Below are 20,761 nucleotides of genomic sequence, written 5' to 3' on the forward strand. Positions count from 1 at the left end.
TGGCGCGGTAGCTCACACCTGTAATCTCAGCACTTTGGGAGGCCAAGGTAGGAGGATTGCTTGAACCCAGGAGTTCAAGACAAGCCTAGGCAACATGGCAAAACCCTGTCTCTACTAAAAAATACAAAAATTAGCTGGGCGTGGTGGCATGCAACTGTGGTCCCAGCTACTAGGGAGGCTGAGGTGGGAGGTTCACTTGAGCCCAGGAGGCAGAGCTTGTAGTGAGCCGAGATTGCATAACTGCACTCCAGCCTAGGCAACAGAGTGAGACCCTGTCTCAAAAAAAAAAGTAACTTTCTTGAATGTGTACAGGTTGTGAATGGCTAATGGAGATTTCAGTCAATATTTGTCGTACTTGACAAAATCCATCTTCTTAGCCTCCGTGCCATACTGTAGGTACAGGACTGTAGTAGTTTTAAACATCATAGAAATATAGTGGGGCTTTTTGTTTTTTGGGTGTTTTTGGTTGAGGTGGGGTGGATCAGCTGCTTCCCACCTCTTTTAAAAATTCAAAATCCTTTATTAAGTTGCTTCAGAACTATATGATGTCTGCTTATGAAATTAATTGGATTCTAGCATTGGACCCATTGAAAAACAGACAGCCGACCTTTTAGGAGGGAAGATGTCCAAATAAACATCTCCTCTTCCCTTGGACCACACACAGGGAGAAGAAACCAGCTTCAAGCAATTGGCCCTAATGTGTGTGTTAATCTTTCCTCCACTCTCCTCCTTTATTTATTTGCCATCATACAGAGATGGCACCCTTATTCTTTACAGGTGGATCAATATTTACAGCCATTCAGTGGGGACTTTGTTGGCTCTTCCTGTTCTGCAGTCTGCTGTGTAACAAAAGCTGCCTGTTTTTCTGGGACCCTCCACATCTGCTAGCAGAACTGCAGTTAGTATTACTTGGGGCTTTGACTGATGACCAGTTCAAAGTCAGTTTGTTTGGAGTGCTTACAATAATCTTCCTGTTTGCTAGGAAGTAAAATAACTCTGCTACACACAGGTATCAGACCCAGAAGGCAGATATGTGGTTCACAGTAGACATTTATTTCTCCATCTTTATTTTTTCTCATGATCACCTCAACATTCTGATGTGTGATCACAACCATCTGTACAATTATAGTTATTGAAGCTACTGTAAGTTTAAAATTGAAGGTTGCATAGGTGCACATTAACAAGGGTGGTGCTGATAAATTTTTAAAAAGAGGTAGCTGATCACAACGGCATTTTAAAGTTAGTGAATGCAATTGGCTTTAATTATAAAAAAAAAATACGTATGTCTAGCAGGCTTCCTCAATAAGGCTTTTTTATGCTGACTGTGGCACATTTTTCCTCAAATAATTGCAGAGCTCAGCTTTATCATTAAGCAGATGGTTTCTATTAATTCCCAAGGAAAGTAAATGATTGCAATTAACCAAACACTCAAAACTTGAGGATTTTAGAGTTCAGCCCTAGTACTTCAGGCAGGAATCTGTGTGTTACCCTGTTAGTCAAGGGATGCCAAAAAGGAGACACTCTCTTGACAATTTCATAATGTCTCCTCCCTTATAGATGGGCTTTGAAAGTAACTTTGAGCGTTCTCAAAGCTAAGTTACTGCTAAAACTGTTGACTTGCTGGTTCTTAGTTTTTGTGGTGTTTTCTGTTGATTTGTTGTTTTGTAGTAGGAAGAGGATTGGAAATTTTCTAGATACACCTGAGTATCAGTTGAAAACAGTTCAGAAACTCTGTAAATTCAGGTAGTACTATAGGGGTTATGTCTTTTCAACAGATACCACTGTGTTTCTTTGCCCTATAGTACGACATTTGAGAGACTATTTTGTTGGTAGTTTCAAAGAAAGGGTAAACTGATAGAGAATACCCTTATGCAAGTCACCCCTTCTCTTCCAGTAAATAAACTATTGTTTCCAGTGAATTTCTTCAAACTTGTTGGTTTTAACCAAATGATACTGCTTCTTCTTTTCCTCATTTTAAAATTCAGTCATTTACTCAACAGATTTTTTCTTTCTTTCTTTTAAGATGAGGTCTCACTCTGTTGCCCAGGCTGGAGTGCAGTGGTGCAATCATGGCTCACTGCAGCCTCGACCTCTTGGTCTCAAGTGATTCTCCCACCTTGGCCTCTGAGTAGCTGGGACCACAGGCATGTGCCACTGTACTCAACAGATTTTTGTTTGGGTGGACTACTGTGTGCCCGGTTGGAGGGCAAAAGGAGAAAAATATTTTGTCCCTGATTTCAAGGGGCTTGCACTGTGGGTGCAAAGTCAGACCTTGTGAACAATAGCAATACTGTGAAGTATGTGGACAGCGGAGCATTTCAGCATGTACAAAGGTGTCAAACAAGAATCAGAGCAGAGATGCTACTTGAACTTGGGCTAGAAGGATGAGTGGAAGTTTCCCAAGTTGTCAGTATAGTAAAGAGGGAAGAGTGTGTGCAAGACAGGGAGGCCCCCAAAGCAGGTTAAGCTCAAGAACCTCTTAGGTAATTAGATGTTGCCAGAATGCAAATTTCAAGGGAAGCATGTTGGAAGCTCAGGTCAGACTGGTAGGCTGGGGCCAGATAATGATGCCCTTTGGAGCTTTGCTAAGAAGTTCAGATTGTATCCTGTAGGTGATACTCTATGTGGCAGCAGTGTGGTGTATGGATAGATTAGAGGAGGTGGAAGCAGACTGGAGAGATAAGTGAGCCATCTATTACACAAGCTAGGGAAGAGAGGGAAGAGTCTATGGGGACTTGTAGGTTCGGGTTTAGACAGTTGTTGGGAGGAGGCTTGTGCATTCTAGAGATAGGGAATGTGTGGTGCCTTTGAGTCATTGAGGTGGAGATGTCAGTGAGGGGTGGGGGTGGGTTCCATGATTTCGGACCCTAAAGGAAAGATGTGGCTTCGAGTCATAGTAAACCCTAACCTGAGAACTCTGCACATGACTCCTGAAAATGTTAACAACAGATATTTCCACCTTTGTTTTTTTGTTTCTTTAACTTTTTATGTTGTATTCATGCAAATTCCTTAGGATGTGGATTCTGCTGTAGCCAGTTTGATGCGTGTTCTTACCCCTGACCAAGCTTCATCAGTTTGATACCATGCACATCTGGGAAATGAGGAACGCTGGGCGGGTAGCAAATTGTTCATTAATATTGCCCCTAATGGTTTTATTCTAGCTTTCTATGGAGAGAGGTGACCTTTATCTAGGTGTTTTTTTGTTTGTTTGTTTTTTGTTTTTTTTGTTGTTGTTGTTGTTTTTAGAGAAAGGGTCTCACTCTGTCGCCCAAGTGGAGTGCAGTGGCCCGATCTTGGCTCACTGCAACCTCTGCCTCCTAGGTTCAAGCGATTCTCCCTCCTCAACCTCCCAAGTAGTTGGGAGTATAGGCACATGCTATCACACCCAGCCAGTTTTTGTATTTTTAGTAGAGACAGGGTTTCACTTTGTTCGCCAGACTGGTCTCAAACTCCTGCCCTCAAGTGATCCACCTGCCTCGGCCTCCCAAAGTGCTAGGATTATAGGCATGAGCCACCACGTCCATCCTCACCCTTCTTAAACCAAGTAATGGAATCTTCTGAGACTCAGATTTGCATCTTTGTCATCAATTTCAATTGGAGGTGAGGGATGGACAGGATAGCACATTCTCTCCATCTGAAATAATGACCTCCATGCTACTCTCCTCCTCTCCAAATCCCACCTCGAAGACTCAACACAAATCCCACCTCCTCTTCTTTTGACTGTACCTTCTGAAAGTGAGTCTAGCTTTGCTCTTTGGAACTCCTGAAGTGTTTATTATTTTGCACCCTTTATTTACCACTTAGCATTTACTACTTTTGAGGTTAGTTATTCCCGTGTGCATAGATGCCTTTGACCCCTTCTAGATAGGTATCGTCTCAGCAGTACCCTATGTTATCCTCTTTGGGTTCCCCGCTTTTTGTCTTCTATATATATTGACTTATGCTTAGGAAGCACATAATAAATATTTATGTGTATGGTTTTTTACTACGGCATATACAGGTTGAGCATCCCTAATTCAAAAATCCAAAATCTGAAATCCTCCAAAATCTGAAACATTTTGAGCACACCAACATGACACCACAAATAGAAAATTCCACATCTCAAGTAACTGGTTGACCTCAAGTGACTGGTTGCAGTTAAAACTTTGTTTCAGCTGAGTGCAGTGGCTCTCTTCTATAATCCTAGTGCGTTCGGAGGCTAAGGCAGGAGAAGCACATAAGCGCAGGAATTTGAGGCCAGCGTGGGCAACATAGTGAGACCACATCTCTGTTAAAAAACACAAAACAAACAAAATTTAAAAACTTTGTCTCATGCACACAATTATTTAAAATATTGTTGGCCGGGCGCGGTGGCTCAAGCCTGTAATCCCAGCACTTTGGGAGGCCGAGACGGGCGGATCATGAGGTCAGGAGGTCGAGACCATCCTGGCTAACACGGTGAAACCCCGTCTCTACTAAAAAATACAAAAAACTAGCTGGGCGTGGTGGCGGGCGCCTGTAGTCCCAGCTACTCAGGAGGCTGAGGCAGGAGAATGGTGTGAACCCGGGAGGCGGAGCTTGCAGTGAGCTGAGATCCGGCCACTGCACTCCAGCCTGGGTGACAGAGCAAGACTCCGTCTCAAAAAAAAAAAAAAAAATATATATATATATATATATATATAGTTAAAAATTACTTTCAGGCTATGTGTATAAGTTGTATATGAAACATAATTAAATTTCATGTTGAGACTTGGGTTCCATGTTCATGATATCTCATTACATATATGCAAATATCCCAAAATTCAAAAAAGTCAAAAATCCAAAACACTTCTTGTCCCAAGTACTTCAGATAAAGGATACTTAACCTGTACTATGAATGTATAACCTTGATTTTCCTCTCATAAATTATCAGTTACATAGCTGCCTTTATTAGGTATATAACATTGTTAATCTGAGAACCTCAGAAGTGGGTTTATCCAGCTCCTAGCTTTTAATCTGAATTGACCTAATGATAATAGATCATATTACTTGACCATAGCATACATTATCCCATTCAGTCTTTAAAAATAATATCATGAATTAGGTGTATTTTTTTCCCCATTTTACAGATAGGAAAACTGGGCCTTAGAGAAGATAAGTGACCTGTCTAGAAATACACAGCCTTGAAGAGACAGAGCTGGGACAGGACCCTGCTGGGTTCAGCTCCAACTCTGAGTACTGGGGTTTATGCATGGCATGGTGCTGCTGGCCCTTGCACACATGTCATATCACATAATCTGCCTAAGGGCCTCATGAATACCTTTTGCTAGCCTCATTTACAGATAAATAAACTGAAATTCAAAAGTTTTAGGTGGCATACCAGGGTTATTAATTAGGTCTGTCTGGCTCCCAAACCTTTGTTCTTTTCGCCATACATCACTTCCTCCCAGTAGTAGTTGCTAGGAAGATGCGTCAGTAAAGGTTTGAAGTAGCTCATCGCTAAGACCCCTCCAATTCTAAGTTTCTATGTTAAAGGAGGAAGATTTATCAGGGAAATAACTTTTCAGGGATAGAAATTATTCCAGCTATAGAAGGTAACTTCATACCTCCTGTTGATTGTTCCTATATTAGTGAGAATGCATGAATACTTGGAACTTGCAGCTAATTCAAAACAAAACAAGCGAAAACTTGGGGTGTATTTTGTCAGAACTGTTAACAAGTAATAAGAATGGCTGGTTCAAGTTTCTTTCCTTTCTTTTCTTGCAAAATAGTTGAAATAAAATGAAAGTGAAAGGCCCAAGGACAGACAACAAGAAAACACATATAAAGGTCTCAGAAAAATCCACAAAACTGCATAATTCAGCCAGTAAATTTAAGAGTTTTATAGCCAGTTTAAGAAATTATCAAGTGCTAAATGGAAGATTCACTATTTTGTTTTGTTTTGTTTGAGATGGAGTCTCGCTGTGTCACCCAGGCTGGAGTACGGTGGCATGATCTCGGCTCACTGCAACCACCGCCTCCCAGGTTCAAGCAATCCTCCCACCTCAGCCTCCCGAGCAGCTGGGATTACAGGCACAGGCCACCACACCTGGCTAATTTTTGTATTTTTAGTAAAAACAGGGTTTCACCATGGCCAGGCTCATCTCAAACTCCTGATCTCAAGTGATTCTCTCACCTCAGCCTCCCAAAATGAGATTCACTACTTTAAAAGATCTCAGATGAAGAATAATATTTAATTCTTTACTCAGTTTGCATCAGATATCCCTGAAAGCTGGATAGTATAGACAGTCAGCATTAAGTCAGGTGAAAAGTTCCTTCCATTGTGTGAATCTGTTTTCACTTAATTTTTATATCCACTATTCTCATTTTGTCTCTATATAACATAATTTTGTCTGTGATTACCAGTTCATTTCAAATTTATGTGTACTGTGATTTAATTAACTTTACCCTTAAGCAATGTGTTTTGAGACATATTAATGAGGTGGGAGTCTTTTCAAAGTATTCATAACTTATACATCCTTCTTTCTTTTTTTGGCTTGGCATCAAGCTTTGAAATTCTACAAGGCAACGGTCTGAATTCTGAGCCTATGTGACTCCAGGGAAGATCTTCCTATATATTTTCTGGTATGTTTGTTCGTCAGTGTTTATAAAAGATTGCTTTCTTACATCTAAATTCTTTTCTCTATTGCTGATTAAGAAATTACTTGGAAGAAAAATCTTTTGACTGTAGATTTTTTTTTTTTTACTAAGTCATTCAAATAACTTTCAAGACTCTCCCTCCATATATATATGTATGTGTGTGTATATATATGTATGTATGTATGTATATATGTATTTTTTTCTTCTTTTTTGAGACGGAGTCTTGCTCTGTCACCCAGGCTGGAGTGCAATGGTGCAATCTCGGCTCACTGCAACCTTCGCCTCCTAGGTTCAAACGATTCTCCTGCCTCAGCCTCCTCAGTAGCTGGGATTACAGGCACATGCTACCACACCCAGCTAAATTATTTTATTTTTAGTAGAGATAGAGTTTAACCATGTTGGCCAGGCTGGTCTCAAACTCCTGACCTCAAGTGATCTGCCTGCCTTGGCCTCCCCAAGTGTTGGGATTATAGGTGTGAGCCACTGCACCCAGCCCCAAAATGTTTTAATGTGTTGAGTTTTAATGTTTTCAAAGAACATACTAAAACAAGATACAAATAAACAATTTAATGCATGTGACTTTGGGGAATTATGTGTTTCTTTTCCATTCTGCCCAGTGCATACTTACAATGAGAAACTGCAGAATGCAGTGTGGCTTTGTGCATTTGGATATGTGTGTCATTCATTGAATGACATTCAACAAGTTTTTTTCAGTGCCTGCTAACTATGTGCTAGGTGCTGTTAAAATTCAGTGTGAGGCCAGACATGATGGCTCACATCTGTAATCCCAGCACTTTGAGGTGAAGAGACTGGGTACATCACTTGAGCTCAGGAGTTCTAGACTATCCTGGGCAACATAGTGAAACGCTGTCTCTACAAAAAAATTTTAAAACTAGCTGGGCGTGGTGGTGTGCACCTGTAGTCTGAGCTACTCAGGAGGCTGAAGCAGGAGGATTGCTGGAGCCCAGGAGGTTGAGGCTGTAGTGAGCCATGATCATGCCACTGCACCATGATCATGCCACTGCACTCCAGCCTGGGTGACAGAGCAAGACCTCATCTCAAAAAAAAAGAAAAAAAAAAATTCAATGTGGTAGTCCTATGGGCTCTTTTCCACTTGTCCTCCAAAGCAAGGAGAAGGAAAGCAGCTAATCCTCATCTGTGATAACAGGAGGTCAGACCAGACTCAAGTTGTAAAATCAAGTGTGGTAGTCTCTACATGTTATTTAGAAATATAGAGGTAAATCTCAGAAGAAATAGCTCCAAGAGACAAAGGTGGTTGCCTTCAGCAGCCAGGTAACTACCATTTCTGTTGTAAGACTTTTAGCCCTCACTGTTTTGCTTTTAAAAACGTGCATATATAATACTTTGATAAAATAAAACATAAAAATTTTAGAGTATAACTAGTTCTCCCAGAGGTTTAGCATTATCCTTGGAGTTTTGGATAGAGAGTGAACTTCCTGATGGAACTCTCCTGTCCTGCAAAGGGTAATGCTCGCCATCTTTTACTTGGCATATCTTTAGGGGTCTGAAGTTAGGTCCATAAATGTAACATTATGGGAGATGGGAAGATGGGAGTAGGGGAGATTTTGCCTCAGCAGATTCCCAGCCCAAATCCTGAAAGTTGCAGAGGATTTCAATTGATAGTGATGATAGATGACAAATACAACAAAAATTAGCTGCAAAAGTGGGAAGGTCATTGAGGAATAGTGCATTGACACAGTACAAAAAAATACATCTACCGTATAATTAGCTATACGTTACATATACTGACAAAGAAAAATACATACCTTCCTAATGGAAAAATCTGGTGCTGACCAACATAATCAAGTGATCACTCATAAATTTAGTAATAGTGAGGCAGCCTAGTATGTTTCCTGATGTGTAGCAGTGAAGTACAGTTGACCCTTGAACGACACAGGTTTGAACTGTGCAGGTCCATTTATATGTGGGTTTTCTTCCACCTCTACCACCCCTGAGAGAGTAAGGCCAGCCCCTTCTTCTCCTCCTTCTTCTCAACCTACTTGACATAAAGATGACATGGATGAAGACCTTTATGATGATCCACTTCCACTTAATGAATAGTAAATATATTTTCTTTTCCTTATGATTTTCTTAACATTTTTTTCTCTAGCTTACTTTATAAGTAAGTATACTTATAAACTTATATTATACAGTGTATAATACTTATACAAAATATGTGTTAATCAACTATGTTATCAGTGAGGCTTCTGGTCAACAGTAGGCTATTAGTATTTAAGTTTTGAGGAGTCAAAAGTTCCACACAGAGCTGGATGCAGTGGCACATACCCCATAGTCCCAGCCGTGCGGGAGAATGAGGCAGGAGGATCACTTGAGCCCAGGAGTTTGAGTGCAGCCTGGGCGACATAGTGAGATCCCATCTCAAAAAAAAAAAAATTATACATGAATTTGTGGCTGCTCAGGAAGTCAGCACCCCGACACCTATATTGTTCAAGTGTCAACTGGACACAGTGTCACCAGTGAAATCTTTTGAAGAACACTTAGCCTGAATCTTAGCAAGCCTTACACAGTTGATAGGAAATAGAGGGGTATCTTCATTCATTTGAGCTACTATAACAAAATACCTTAAACTGGGTGGCTTATAAACAACAGAAATGTATTTCTCACAGGGCTGAAGACTCGGAAGCCTGAGATCAGGGCACTGGCAAATTTGGTATTTGGTGAAGGCTTGCTTTCTGGTTCCTAAATGATGCCTCTCGCAGGGTCCTCATATGGTGGAAGGAGCAAGGCAGCTCTCTGAGGCCTCTCCCATAAGGACAATGAATCCCATTTGTGAGGGCTCTGACTTCATGACCTATCACCTCCCCATCGCCCACCTCCTAAAACTGTCACACTGGTAATTAGGTTTCACCATATTAATTTGGGGGTTTGAGGACCAAACATTCAGACCATAGCAGGGGGCTAGCAGAATATGTTAGAAGTCAACGTAACAACCAAATCTTGAATGTGGGCCCTTCTGCAAGACAACTGTCCTGCAAAACGCAATGTACAACCTTATTGGAACCTGGTTAGGAGGAAGAAATAGCTACTATTAAAACATTTTGTAATATTAACAACAAAGGCAAAACAAATTATTATTGTTATTATTATTATTATTATTATTTTGAGACAGAGTCTTGCTCTGTCACCCAGACTGGAGTGCAATGGCACAATCTCGGCTCACTGCAACCTCCACCTCCTAGGTTCAAACAATTCTCCTGCCTCAGCCTCCTGAGTAGCTGGGATAATAGGCATGCACCACCACGCCCAGCTAATTTTTGTATTTTTAGTAGAGACAGGGTTTCACCATGTTGGTCAGCATGGTATTGAACTCCTGATCTTAGGTGATCCACCCGCCTTGGCCTCCCAAAATGCTGGGAATTACAGGCGTGAGCCACTGTGCCCGGCCGCAAAACAAATTTTTAAAACAAATTGAGAATATTGAATAGAGATTAAATATATAATAACATTATGAAAAAAATAATATAAAAGCCCTAGTTTTACTTTCTTTGACAGCATAAAAAAATAAAACCAAAGACCACACAAGCCATATCTTGGTGACATCTTACATGATCATATCAAAGTTCTTGGCATTTCTGCCCCCTTGGCTCTCTTCTCACACCCTGTTCGTGGAGTGATGAGGGAGTAGCTTCTAGCTCTGCTCCTTATTAGGCTGCTGAAATTTCCTGGGCAAGCTGTCTTCCTCTCACAGCTTCATTTTCTTGATAAGATAAAATAATTATACTAGCCCCCTGAGGACTGTGTTCGAGTGAGTTCTAGTATGACTTCGTAAACTTGAAAGGACTACACGAATGAGAAGTTGCAAGCCCGTTTCTCTTCTTGGCTCTGCGCTTCCTGAACCCTATGGCTAGAGAGGAGCATGGATCCCCTTCTTGACTTGCTCTGTCATAAACATGATCTTAAATGTGAACATGCTCACTATTCTACCTTCAAGGAAAGGTCAGCCTAATGTAGGAAACAAGCACTTCTGATCCTTTCTCACCTGACTGTGCTGATACACAAGCTCTTTGGCTAGTGACAGTCACCTAGCCAGCCTTGGGGGATGTTACTGGGACTGCTGTCTCTTGACTTTGATGAGGAAAACTGGTCTGTGCTCAAAAGAAGAAAAGTGGGGGTCCAGGTATGGTGGCTTTTGCCTGTAATCCCAGCACTCTGGGAGGCTGAGGCGGGAGAATCGTTTAAGCCCAGGAGTTTGAGACCAGCCTGGGCTACATAGTGAGACCGCATCTCTACAAAAAATGTAAAAATTAGCTGGGCATGGCAGTGTGCACCTGTCCTGACTACTTGGGAGACTGAGGTGGGAGGATTGCTTGAGCCCTGGAGGTCGAGGCTGCAGTGAGCTGTGACAGCACCACTGCACTCCAGCCTCGGTGACAGAGCAAGACCCTGTCTCAAAAAGAAAAAGAAAAAAAAGAGAAGAGTGGAGTTGGCATGATTCTTGCATAGGAAACAACAACCAAACTAGGTAATTGAGGACAAAAACAATCTTCTTTGTAATCTGAGTAATTTTTTCCTTATATAATACAAATTACGCATATAATCATCACTAATTTCTGTTTTGTTCTGAGCTATCTGGACCTCATTTCAGCAACCAATGCCTATAAGTTTTCCTCTGGAAAAATGCATCTGATGTTACCAGCTGTATTTGTATATTGATATATTTCTTGAAATTGTACTTCAGTTCTTTGAATTATTTGTCTTTGAATGGGGATTATAGAGCAATTCCAAGTGAGCAGCTAACACACTTGTTTAAATGAAAGAAAACCAAATACCTCTCTATGCTACCCATAAATAGATATGTTGTAGAATTTGAAGGAAGATTTCTAAATACAGCCACAAAATGAGAGGATCTTAAGGAGTAAGGAGGCTTGATGGAGGTAGAAGAAAATATTTCAGCCGGGTGCGGTGGCTCACGACTATAATCCCAGCACTTTGGGAGGCTGAGGCGGGCAGATCACCTGAGGTCAGGAGTTTGAGACCAGCCTGACCAACATGGTGAAACCCTATCCTACTAAAAAATACAACATTAGCTGGCGTGGTGGTGCATACCTGTAATCCCAGCTACTTGGGAGGCTGAGGCAGGAGAATCGCTAGAACCCGCAAGACGGAGGTTACAATGAGCCAAAATCACACTATTGTACTCCAGCCTGGGCAACAAGAGCAAAACTCATCTCAAAAAAAAAAAAGAAATATTTCATGACCACCGAGCTATGATGAATCTCTTTCAGATATAATGAAAATAATTAGCATTCATTTGAAGCTTACTACATGTTAAATGTTTGTTTACTATAAGTGCCATATGGTCAGTATTGCTTTTCATGCTCCCAACAATCCTTGCCTTCCCATTTTACCAATGAAGAAACCGAGTCTTAAAGAGATAATTTTCCTAAGACCAACATGATGAGGAGGCTGAGTAGAGAATTTGTTTTCAGGTAGCAACTCCAGACCCAAACTCTGAACTGTGACACTGTAGCCATCTTTCTACCAGAGCCACTTATCTCCTCCTGGGGGAAGATTTCTGTCTATCAGTTATCCTCCCCACAGTGAAGTGGGATTTGGAGGAATCTTAGCACAAACTTTTATTGGCTTATGTTATGTAGCACGAGTAAAGCTATGGATTTAACCCTTGAAACATTTCCATTTTTTAATATGAAAAACACCATCTTAAACAAAACCAGGGAGGTTCATGATGTACACACAATACAATTCCTGATTAACTTGACTAGGTGGAATGAGTCTATGTTGTACTGATCACAGTTGATTTTCTTCTCACACCGCCTAGAATGCCCACTGGGAGAGATAGCAAGTATTCTCTAGGACATTAGATTGTAATTAAAAGGCTCTGTTCCACTGTTTCTTTAACTTTCTCTGAAGTCCAAAATCAAAACCAGAACCCTAGCATACTTGACATTTCTTTCAGTCTTGTGCATTAATAAAACATTTTTTCTTGTTGCTTTGTCAGGAATACATTTAAGAAGGCACAAAGGACTCTTTTTTAAAGAAACAATGCATAAATATGTGACTTTTCGAAATACAAAAATGACTGACCTTATAAATCTAACTCTAAAGCTTTTAATTAATAACTGATTACAAATAGAGATTGCTGAGATTTCTGGAAAAATAGGAAATTTTGGATGGAAAGCTATCATAAGATTTGTGTTCATAACAAGACAGCAGCTCTCTTATTCAAAGACATTGCTCTCTATTTCAGGGTAAAATATAAAGTTTCAGTAATATAAGGACACAGAAAAAGTTTCTGATTGTATTACCTTTTTTTTTTTTTTTTTTTTTTTTTTTTTTTTTTTTTTTTGAGACTCCTCTCGCTCTGTCACCCAGGCGCGATCTCAGCTCACTGCAAGCTCCACCTCCCAGGTTCATGCCATTCTCCTGCTTCAGTCTCCCGAGTGGCTGGGACTACAGGTACCTGCCACTACGCCCGGCTAATTTTTTGTATTTTTTAATAGAGACGGGGTTTCACTGTGTTAGCCAGGATGGTCTCCATCTCCTGACCTCGTGATCCGCCCGCCTCGGCCTCCCAAAGTGCTGAGATTACAGGCGTGAGCCACTGTGCCCGGCCAGACTATATTACTTTTGTGAATATTTTAATCATTTTCTAACTTCAAGACAGAACTTTGACATTCAAGTTTTTGTCCTTTCAGGAGACTATTCAGCATTCCTTCAGCCATCAAATACATTAGATTTTTCAGCTAGTTCTTAAATTACTTGATGTATGCTATATTAAAATTTAAAAATCATTTTAAAGCCACTACAACTTCCCATGTTTTTTCTTAAGATTGAGATAGCGTAGCTACCACTCTCTAACTTTTGGGAAATCTAAGGCAATAAATGGTTAGATAAAAGACCTAATGTCTTTAAAAAAGAAATAAGAAACTATATTTATGTGTCACATTGCAGCAATTTGCAGCAAATTGCATCATATATAATGCACTTAAAGATAGGAAAAGTTACTTCCCTTGTATCCCTACACTGTGTAGTCCATAATCAGGGACGTGAAGAGCAATAATATGTGGTTCTGTGTCTTAATGAGCTTAAAATCTAATTGGGAAGACAAAAAAGATACACATCAAACTATTAGGGCCTTAAACCATATGGTATTAACTCTAGTAGAAGTTCAGAGAAGGGAAAAATAATGATGAGCTAGAATCTTGATACTCCATGCTCGGGACATGGAGTGGTCCTCCGACCAGCAGCAGTTCCATTGTTCAGGGTTTATTAGTATTGTAAAATGTCAGCACCTCCACCCCCGCACCCCTACCTTCTGTATCGGAATCAGCGGTTTAACAGCATCCCCAGGTGAATGCTATGCACATTTAAGTTGGAGAAATGCTGAGTCAGAACACTGCAAGCCCTGTGTTTTCGACCCCATATCACTATCCAACAGAACTTCTGCAATGATGGAGGCCATCTATTTTTTTGCTGCCTAGTATGAAGCTACTAGTTTATGTGGCTGTTGAGCAACTTGATAAGTAGTGCAGCTGAGGAACTGAATTCTTATTTCTAAATCTAAATTTAAATAGCCACATGGACCTAGTGGCTACCATATTGGACAATGAAAGAGAAGAAAGAGCACTAGATACATATATTTAGAGACAGGGTCTCCCTGTGTTGCCCAGGTTGGTCTCGAATTCCTGGGCTCAATTGATCCTCTCTCCTCAACCTTGCAAAGTATTGGGATTACAGATGTGAGCCACCACACCCAGCCAAGAGCACTAGATTAAGAGTCAAGAGATTTAATACTTTTCCCAACACAGACACTCTTTGGACGACCTTGGGAAAGTGTTTTTAACTCCCCTTTGCCTCAATTTTGTTTCCTATAGATGATAGGTTTCATTGCATTATGTCATTGTTTTATTTCAGTATTACTGTAATGATTGCTTTGGTTGAAAGAATACTTCTTTGAACAAGTGAGTCCTGAGGTGGACATGCCATTTTGGGAGTGTATCTTGGGCAGAGTCCCCAAAGCACAGGAAGGGATAAAAGTTGAATTTACCAAGTAGTGGTTCCACAAAGGAGGAGAGCGTAGTTTGCTAATCAGCACATATGAAATATTCAGAAAATGTCTTGTTTTCCACTAAATCTCCAAGGCTTCAATCACTGTCTGGTACACAGTAAACACTCATTAAATATTTGTTGAATGATTGAATCAAAGTGATGGTTAAATACTCAGTAAAACAGAGTTGGTATTCAAGCCTGTTTGATATGGTCAATATTACTGGGTTTTGTTTGGTTTGGGTTTTTGTTCCCTGGCAGATTTGTTTAAGAATAGTCTCAGATGGGGAGGCATGGTGACTCATGCCTATAATACCAGCACTCTGGGAGACAGAGGCAGGGTGGTTGCTTGAGCCCAGGAGTTTGAGACCAGCCTGAACAACATGGCAAGACCCTGTCTCTACAAAAAATTAAAAAAAAAAAAAAATACCTGAGCATGGTGGTGCACACCTGTGGTCCCAGCTACTCCAGAGGCTGAGACGGGAGGAATCACTTGAGCCCAGGAGGCTGAGGCTACATTGATGAACTGTAATGAATCATGAACCATGATTACAGCACTACACTCCAGCCTGGGTGACAGAGCAAGACCCTGTCTCAAAAAAGAAAAAAGTCTCTGCTTAGACCCCAGGTAAAGCAAAACAGATAATTTATTAGGAATATTTGTGTTGAGTGAGGTGTTTTAATTTAGCAACGCCTCAATAGGATCTTTATGTTGAAATGTTTGTTAGTGTAAGAATCAAGAAGAACGAAAACAACTCTATAGGTGGATTACATGTAGTTTTACCAAAGGGTTAATTTAAGAGCATGGAAGATGCTTATTCCCATTCTTCCTGGTGGGCTCTCATCTCTTAGGGTTCATCTTCAGTGGAGATTGTCCATTGTCAGTGGAGAGGACTTTCCTGACCCCTACCGCATCCGGATCTGCTCTTTTCTTTCTTTCTTCATCTTTTCCTTTATTTCCCTGACCACCATCTGTAATTATCTGTATGTTTTTGTGTGCTTCTATTACTGACCATAAGCCTTACTTTATGCAATAAGTAGGAATTTTGGTCTTTATTTCTCAATAAAATAAATCTAGGTCAAATATTTCCTGGACCTACTTGAGGGTAATAGGAACCTTGTAGAGGATACAATGAAGAATGTCAGAATAGCTAGACAGTGCAGAGCTAGTGATGGGGGAATATTGAGAGAAAATATTGAAGAGGAAGGTGGGCTAGTTTTGTCCTTAGGGCCTTTTTTTTGTGTGGGAGGGGAATTGTGAGGGCACAAGATGAAGAGTGTCAGCAGAACAAGGCCCTGCTATGTGAAGTGGGTGCCATGCACGTGACATTCCTTTCTGTTTTGTTTTACTATTCAGAGTAAATTTAGTCTATATTTAGCATCTTTGCCAATTTATGTATTTTCTCTCTCTCTTTTTTTTGTGGGGTATGGCAGTACAAGGAGGTGTTGGTCACATTGCTATTTATTATACAATTCCCCCAAGCACTCTGAATGGCAACTTTATAAATAATGACTATTTATGATTGTTGTCTAGACCTAACAAATGGTTATTTAACAGGCAATGAAATAATTTACCCACGGTTCTTATACTATATTTACACACACCACTTTTAAGGGGCAAATGTTAGGGCTTATGCTCAAAATGTAAGTCTTGTTCACAGTAGTGAATTATTCTCTATGGACAGTGAAATTAGTACTCACTGGTATGAAACGCAGAACAAAGACAAGTACAGTTATTTTTCAGGGATCAGTTTCTTGGAGTTGAATGTTTAAGTCATCTTAAATCTAATCAGTGCTGATTGGAAAATATTAAAGAATATAACCACTCATTAACTTCACAATAATACAGATTTATTGTCAAACAGGTAAAAAATACAGAAAAAAAAGAAGAAGAAGAAAAAATTTATCCCCAGAATAACATGGTAAACATTTTGGTATATACCCTTCTAGGTTTTTTCTCTTATTCATGGATTTTAAAAGCATACAATTAGAAATATACTGTACTTATGTCATGATCTATTTTTAAATTTTAATATCTCATTTTCTAGATCTAAGCCTTATCTATAGCTACACTATTTAATACTGTAACCACTAGCAACATGGGCTGTTGAGCACTAGAATTGTGGCTAGCCTGAATTGAGATGTGCTCTAAGTGCAAAAAACGCACCAGATTCCAAACACAATTTTTAAAAAGCAAAATATCTCATTACGAATTTTCATATTGATTACAGGTTGAAATATTTCAAATATGTTGAGCTAAATAATATATTAACAAAATTAATTTCACTTGTTACTTTTTACTTTTTCTGATGTGCTTATTAGAAAATTTAAAGTTACAAATGTCAGTCATTTTCTATTTCTGTTAGACAACACTAGTCTATAGTTTTATAGCTGCATAGTTTTCTATTATATGAGTAAAATTATTTGACCAGTTCTTAACCACCATCTTGTTGAATCCTCAAGATACTTCTTATTTTTTAGTATTAAAAATTACACATTGACCACCTGTACATAGAGATCTTTTTTATATATCTTTGATTGTTTCCTTAGGATTTACTGTTAGAAGTAAAATTGCTAGGAAAATGAAAGTTGTTATTTCTTTCTTTCTTTATATTTTTTGAGGCAGGTCTTGCTCTGTTGCCCAGACTGGAGTGCAGTGGCACAGTTATGGCTCACTGCAATCTCAACCTCCCAGGCGATCATTTCCACTTCAGCCTATCAAGTAGCTGGGACTACAAGTGCATGCCACCAGTGCCCAGCTAATTTATTTATTTATTTATTTTTGGTAGAGATGCAGTCACCCTATGTTGCCCACACTGGTCTTGAACTCCTGGGCTCAAGCAATCTTCCCACTTCGGCCTCCCAAAGTACTGAGATTATAAGCATAAGTTACTATACCTAGGCAAAAATGTTTAAATGATAAATAATGTTATAAATAAATGAAGAAAGTAAAAAATAATGCTCTTTCTCTTCATTATTCAATTATATTTCTCTAGAAAGAGAGTATCATTCTGATCATTAGCAGTTGTTCATTTTACATTGAATCAAAAGCACCATTTCAGCCGTATTCAAATTAATTACTGTTAGCTACCCTTAAGCTGTTTTTGAAAAGTCAGCTCTGAGTTGTCCTGTTTTATGTGAATTACAAAGTATTAAGGATTGGAGCTCAATGTTATCCTTTCTCCTGAATTAAACTATACACCTTTTGGTTTATTGATTGTACACAATTATGAAATGGAAAAGATTAACAGTAGGTATACTTTTAAGCCTTTCCAAATTATCTTTGTAATACTGCGATGGAGGAAGGGTGTAGGCAAAGGAGTTGTGAGCTTAAAAGATCATTTATCAGATGTCCAGAATATTTGATCTGTTAATTTGTGTGAAGGTATAACCTAACATTTTAATACTATTATTGTACAATAAAAACAAAGCCTTAGCATCTTTAGCAACAGGGCAAAACCACATGAACAAGGTAATCTGATGGCTGAGCATGGTGACTCATGCCTGTAATCCCAGCATTTTGGGAGGCCGAGGCGGGAGGATCACCTGAGGCCAGGAGTTCAAGACCAGCCTGGCCAACATGGTGAAACCCCGTCTGTACTAAAAATACAAAAATTACCCAGGCGTGGTGCTGGGCACCTGTAATCTCAGCTACTCAGTAGGCTGAGGCAGGAGAACTGCTGGAACCCGGGAGGCGGAGGTTGCAGTGAGCTGAGATCATGCCATTGGCCTCCAGCCCGGGCCGACAACAGCAAGACTCTGTCTCAAAAAAAAAATTAATTTAATGAAATACACTGAATTTTTGCCTAAAATGGCCAAGAGAGCCTCTGTAAAACCTTCCTTTGTGGCTTTGTTAGAATTTTTGCATTTTGTACTTTTCTCTAATTTCTTTGGGATTCATACAAAAAATGCTGGGACCCTTTAAGAGTTGCTGAACTCTCATATCCCCTGGTGATTAAAGAAAATGCTGATTCAAGAAAGCGAGCTTATGTTTGACGAGGCGATACAGTGTTATTGAGGATTTAGTGGACTGAACAGTGACTTGAATATAATTTAGGGGGAATGTTTTATGGCATTTCTAGAGTATAAAATGAAGAGTTTCTAGTTCCCCATTAGTGTTTCATATGAAATAAAAAATTACATTGTCTACTAGTGGAAAAAGAAGAAGTAAAAATCTGTAATTCAATCCAACTTGAAAATTCTTACAGGCCAGGCGCGTTGGCTCATGCCTGTAATCCCAGCACCTGTGAGGCCGAGGCAGGCGCATCACTTGAGGTCAGGAATTCAAGAACAACCTGGCCAACATGGTGAAACCCTGTCTCTACTAAAAATACAAAAATTAGCCAGGCATGGTGGCACGTGCCTGTAATCCCAGCTACTCGGGAGGCTCAGGTGGGAGAATTGCTTGAACCTGGGGTCGTAGGTTGCAGTGAGTCAAGATAGTGCCACTGCACTCCAGCCTGGGTGACAGAGTGAGACTCCACCAAGAAAAAAAAAAGAAAAGAGAAAAGAAAGAGAGAGATGGAGGGAGGGCTGGAGGAAGGGAGAGAGACAGAGACAGACAGAGACAGAGAGAGAGAGAGAGAGAGAGAGAGAAAGAAAATTCTTCCTTTTTCCCTTTTTTTTTTTTGACAACGTCTCACTCTGTTGCCCAGGCTGGAGTACAGTGAGTGGAGCGATCTCGGCTCACTGCAACCTCCACCTCCTGGGTTCAAGCGATTCTCGTGCCTCCGCCTCCCAAATAGCTGGGATTGTAGGCATGTGCCACCACACCTGGCTAATTTTTTGTATTTTTAGTAGAGATGGGGTTTCACCATGTTGGCCAGGCTGGTCTCGAACTCCTGGTCTCAAGTGATCCTCCCGCCTTGGCCTCCCAAAGTGCTGGGATTACAGGTGTGAGCCACTGCACCAGCCTTCCTAACTTTTGATCTAAAGAATTTGAAGAATCAACCCTGCCCTCACTAAGCAGAAACTGTAAGCAGGATTGTCTGTAAGAATCACATTTCTATCCTTTGGCATTTTAAACAAGAGAACTAATATTTTATTTTGTTGGCATTTTAAACAAGAGAATTAATATTTTATTTTGTATAAACAAAAGCAAATTATAAACTAACTTGACTCTTCTGTCTCACAAGAAAGTAGACAAACAGCTGCCACTTTGTCAGTTAGAAGTACTAAAATTTATTTTAAAGACTATTCATTTATATTTCTTTTACCCTGTCTACATAATTAATAGCTTAGTTTAATTCTATTTTAAACTTTTGCCATCTGCAGGATTGCTATACAGTGGTGACATCAAGTCCCATAGGAACATGTTTGAGTAATTAAGACTACAGAAAAGGCTTCCAGAACAACGTTTTGATTACAAATAAAATTCAAAGTAAAATATCTAGTTTTGAAGGAGTAGGTATTTTTCCTAATTGAAAAACAACTAAAAGCCTGTCATTTATTTTAGTATAATTTTGAAAGTGTTTCCATATGTAATGCCACAGAGCTAAAAGTCTAAGTCTGATACATCCATTCATAAAAATAAAATAAAAACAGTAGAGGGACAGGGGCCGTTTTCAAGGGAGCCTTCCCTTAGCCAGTGGTGGCTTAGAGGCAAAGAGTCATCTTTTGGTTTCCATATGAAGAATTATTTGAGGTGCTACGAGGATTATTTTCTAACTAGTATGATAAAGAAGCTGTGTAGTCTGTTTTAAAAATTACATTTACATGTTTGTTGTCTAGCTTACACATACATGTTATGTATGTGATTATTTTCCTTGATTTCATTCAGTCAATGGATTTTTTTTGAGCATTTACTATGAGGATATCCAATGGAGTCTCACTAACTGGCATATTCTGAACATTTCCAATAACATCAACTTCTGCCTGATTGACAGAATATGAAAAATTCTGATGGTTCACATGTTTAGTACAAACATTTGACTTCTTTATAACTTATTGAACGTAGCTATTTAATAAGATAATATTTTTAAAGCAATAATGTTGTATTATGAAATGACATTTAAAGGCAGATGTAAACCTATGCTATAATTTTTAAGTTCTTTTTATTAAAAGGAAGATTTCTTGCAAATGTTGTTTTTCTGAAAATTAAGAGCCCTCCTTAAAC

At 39.6% G+C, this 20,761-nt stretch overlaps 1 protein-coding gene across 2 annotated transcripts in view; it reads left to right on the plus strand.

Annotated features, from left to right (window-relative positions):
- The window catches only part of PRICKLE1 (prickle planar cell polarity protein 1), a 125,417-nt gene that overhangs the window by 37,184 nt on the left and 67,472 nt on the right, over positions 1-20,761 (plus strand). Inside the window, exon 1 of one of the 2 annotated variants that reach the window (XM_010382379.2) lies at positions 6,537-6,582. The exons of the other annotated variant lie outside the window; for it this stretch is intronic. The gene's annotated coding sequence lies outside the window, so the exon portion shown is untranslated. Of the gene's footprint in view, positions 1-6,536; positions 6,583-20,761 lie in introns of those variants that run through there. 2 annotated transcript variants of the gene reach the window in all.

Source organism: Rhinopithecus roxellana, chromosome 10 (assembly GCF_007565055.1).
Source record: "Rhinopithecus roxellana isolate Shanxi Qingling chromosome 10, ASM756505v1, whole genome shotgun sequence".
Taxonomy (NCBI): Eukaryota; Metazoa; Chordata; class Mammalia; order Primates; family Cercopithecidae; genus Rhinopithecus; species Rhinopithecus roxellana.